Below are 4,863 nucleotides of genomic sequence, written 5' to 3' on the forward strand. Positions count from 1 at the left end.
TGTGCCAGCAATGCTCAATTACATGGGTGGGAACTAGTGCGTTAGCGCAGTTAGCTCGTTAACGTGTTGGCCGTCCAGCCCCACGCACGGGGCGATCCGCGGTAGCTCGTTAACGGAGATTTGCCGTGTTGTGGCGTTAACGTCATTTCAGATTAACGCTGACAGCACTAGTGGGAACACAACGAATATGACTGCACATTTACTCCGACATCATCCTAGTGCAAAGACAAGTGGAAGCAGACAAAAACAACAAGCACGCATGCTACAAACTTTACCCGAGTCATTTAGACAGCCGTTAGCACATGATTCCCCTTATGGGGACCTGATATGTTTAATATGCTGCTGAGAATATAGCCCAGAAGAAGCGTATAGTATAGCTTTTATTTTGGAAAGAGACATTTCTCTGTAATAAACTCTCTTTTCCAAAGATGAGTGATTCCTCAATCAGACACAGGGCTCGCAAAATCGCTAGCCCGACGTCCCGGGGCTAGCGATCTTTCCAGTCGGGCTGCCCTGCCCGTCGGCCTATCGTAGGAAGGAAAAATATATGTCAATGCTTTTGCATTCTTTTGGAAATGTAGCTGGGTAATTATGTCATTGGCATCGGTGAGCCACTGTCAATATGTGACATATTGAAATCACGTTTGAATTTGCGCTTGTTCTTTGCTTTCACTTTGCAATCGCGTGAACTGTGTATAGAGAGCGACAGCACTGATTGGTGAGTGATGATAATTTGCGCACCAATTCCTCTGACATCATCTTATCAATCGTTAGCTTACTATGCAAACATGACAGGTGAAATCTCCCGCAGCTTAAACATGTGAGAGGTTGATCGCGCAGAGAATCGCTGAGCGTTATGTGAGTGTGTGTGTAAAAGCAGCAGGATATATATTTTAGTTCTGCTGAGCCAAATAAGACAGGTCAGGGTGAAGAAGTGACAGCCAAAGAAAAGCTTACCACAAAATGGAAAAGTTATGACAAATCAGACTATAAGGCAAAAAGAAAGTGCAGCTTTATGGTTTCATGGACATGGTGGCTGCAATATGACGAGCTAAATAACCAGGGCTGCACATAAGTGGTCCACAGGTGCGCATTCGCTGTCAAAATAAAAAACGCCACAAGATAAGAAGTTGCAACACGTGTTTGCGTACATAAGATTTTCAGGAGGAGGACAGACATTTGTTTAGAACTCTTAAAGATGTCGAAGAAGCTCCTTTAAGCAATTACTGTGATGTTCCTCCACCTCCAAAGAAATGTCAGAAGGAGTCCGAACCACAAAAGAAGCGTATTCTCGGAAAAGTGGTTGCAGGAGGTGAGCTGGCTTCAAACAAATGATGAACTCACAGAGATGTGGTGCAGAATGTGCCGTGAAAATTTAATAAATGACAAATTAATAAAAAGGCATGAACATTTTTTTTGTATCGAAAAAATATTGAACCGTGACACCAAAGTATCGAACCGAACCGTGAATTTTGTGTATCGTTGCACCCCTAATATATATATTATTAAACCCCTAAAAATATGACTATCCAGAGTTGGGACCAGGAAGCAGAGTTGCAGTCTTACACGCCTCTCTGCAGCTTCTCTCCTCCTGCTACCCCCCCCAAAAACCCATCTCCATAGAGACTGTGTCAGCTTCCAAAAAGACAAAAAACAAACTAATAACCAGCAACAAACAACTTAAACATTTACAAAGAAAGAACAATACAGTATCCACATCTGAACCAAAGAGTAAAACAGTGAAATGTGGATTATTAAATATTAGGTCTCTCTCCTCCAAGTCTCTGTTAGTACATGACTTAATAATTGATCAACAAATTGATTTACTCTGCCTTACAGAAACCTGGTTGCAGCAGGATGATTATGTTAATTTAAATGAATCAACACCCCCGAGTCATTCTAACTACCAGAAGTCTCGAAGCACAGGTCGAGGGGGCGGTGTGGCAGCAATTTTTCACACCAGTCTATTAATTAATGAAAGACCAAGACAGACTTTTAATTCATTTGAAAGCCTGATGCTTAACATTGTCCACCCCAGCTGTGAAACTCAGAAACCAGTCTTACTTGTTATCATCTATCGTCCACCTGGGCCTTACACAGAGTTTCTGTCTGATTTCTCAGACTTTATATCTAATTTAGTTCTGAGCTCAGATAAAATAATTATTGTGGGTGATTTTAACATCCATGTTGATGCTAAAAATGACAGCCTCAACATGACATTTAATCTGTTATTAGACTCAATTGGTTTCTCTCAAAATGTAAAAGAACCCACCCACCACTTTAATCACACTCTAGATCTTGTTTTAACATATGGCATAGAAACTGAACATTTAACAGTGTTTCCTGAAAACCCTCTCCTGTCTGATCATTTCCTGATAACATTTACATTTACAATAATTGATTACGCAGCAGTGGAGAGTGGACTTTATCAAAGTAGATGTCTTCCTGAAAGTGCTGTAACTAAGTTTAAGAATATAATCCAGCCACTCTTCAGCTCTGTAGCCAGGCTGACAAAAAGTCAGAGCTCTTTTGAGCCAACCATCCCTTTAACGTTAACTAGTGATGACTTCATGAACTTCTTCACAAATAAAATTTTTATCATTAGAGAAAAAATTACCAATAATCATCCCACAGATGTAATATTATCTACAGCTACTCTTAGTACCATTGATGTTAAGTTAGACTCTTTTTCTCTAATCGATCTTTCTGAGTTAACTTCAATAATTACTTCCTCCAAACCATCAACGTGTCTTTTAGACCCCATTCCTACAAAACTGCTCAAAGAAGTCCTGCCATTGATTAATTCTTCGATCTTATATATGATCAACCTATCTCTAATAATCGGCTATGTACCACAGGCCTTCAAGGTGGCTGCAGGTTAAACCTTTACTCAAAAAGCCATCTCTAGACCCAGCAGTCTTAGCTAATTATAGGCCAATCTCCAACCTTCCTTTCATATCAAAAATCCTTGAAAGAGTAGTTGTCAAACAGCTAACAGATCATCTGCAGAGGAATGGTTTATTTGAAGAGTTTCAGTCAGGTTTCAGAGTTCATCACAGCACAGAAACAGCTTTAGTGAAGGTTACAAATGATCTTCTTATGGCCTCTGACAGTGGACTCATCTCTGTGCTTGTCCTTCTTGACCTCAGTGCAGCATTCGATACTGTTGACCATAATATCCTATTAGAGCGATTAGAACATGCTGTAGGTATTACAGGTATTGCACTGCAGTGGTTTGTATCATATCTATCTAATAGACTCCAATTTGTGCATGTAAATGGAGAGTCCTCTTCACACACTGAGGTTAATTATGGAGTTCCACAGGGTTCAGTGCTAGGACCAATTCTGTTTACATTATACATGCTTCCCCTAGGCAGCATCATTAGAAGACATAGCATACATTTTCACTGCTATGCAGATGACACCCAGCTCTATCTGTCCATGAAGCCAGATAACACACACCAATTAGTTAAACTGCAGGAATGTCTTAAAGACATAAAGACTTGGATGGCCACTAACTTTCTGCTTCTTAACTCAGATAAAACTGAGGTCATTGTACTCGGCGCTGAAAAGCTTAGAAATATGGTATCTAACCAGATTCTTACTCTGGATGGCATTACCTTGGCCTCCAGTAACACTGTGAGGAACCTTGGAGTCATTTTTGACCAGGATATGTCCTTCAACGCACATATTAAACAAATATGTAAGACTGCGTTCTTCCATTTGCGCAACATCTCTGAAATTAGAAATATCTTGTCTCAGAGTGACGCTGAAAAACTAGTTCATGCATTTATTACTTCCAGGCTGGACTACTGCAATTCATTATTATCAGGATGTCCAAAAAACTCACTGAAAAGCCTTCAGCTAATCCAAAATGCTGCAGCAAGAGTACTGACAGGGACTAGAAAGAGAGAGCATATTTCTCCTGTTTTGGCTTCCCTTCATTGGCTTCCTGTTAAATCCAGAATTGAATTCAAAATCCTGCTCCTCACATACAAGGTCTTAAATAATCAGGCCCCATCTTATCTTAATGACCTTGTGGTACCATATCACCCTATTAGAGCACTTCGCTCTCGCTCTGCAGGCCTACTTGTTGTTCCTAGAGTATTTAAAAGTAGAATGGGAGGGAGAGCCTTCAGTTTTCAGGCCCCTCTTCCGTGGAACCAGCTTCCAGTTTGGATTCGGGAGACAGACACTATCTCTACTTTTAAGATTAGGCTTAAAACTTTCCTTTTTGCTAAAGCATATAGTTAGGGCTGGACCAGGTGACCCTGAATCCTCCCTTAGTTATGCTGCAATAGATGTAGGCTGCCGGGGGATTCCCATGATGCATTGAGTTTTTCCTTTCCAGTCACCTTTCTCGCTCACTATGTATTAACAGACCTCTCTGTATTGAATCATATCTGTTATTAATCTCTGTCTCTCTTCCACAGCATGTCTTTTATCCTGTCTTCCTTCTCTCACCCCAACCGGTCGCAGCAGATGGCCGCCCCTCCCTGAGCCTGGTTCTGCCGGAGGTTTCTTCCTGTTAAAAGGGAGTTTTTCCTTCCCACTGTCGCCAAAGTGCTGCTCATAGGGGGTCATATGATTGTTGGGTTTTTCTCTGTATCTATGAAGCGCCTTGAGGCGACTTTCGTTGTGATTTGGCGCAATATAAATAAAATTGAATTGAATTGAATTGAATTATATATATATATATATATATATATATATATATATATATATATATATATATATATATATATATATATAGTGGTCAGTGTTTAGCAACCTGATGGAAATCAAGTCAAATCAAGAGGTTTGGACAGGAAGTCAGCTACTTTTACTACTTTATTACTCCATAGTGTAATCTCATGTTTTATC

This window comes from Neolamprologus multifasciatus, chromosome 9, assembly GCF_963576455.1.
Source record: "Neolamprologus multifasciatus chromosome 9, fNeoMul1.2, whole genome shotgun sequence".
NCBI classification, from domain to species: Eukaryota; Metazoa; Chordata; class Actinopteri; order Cichliformes; family Cichlidae; genus Neolamprologus; species Neolamprologus multifasciatus.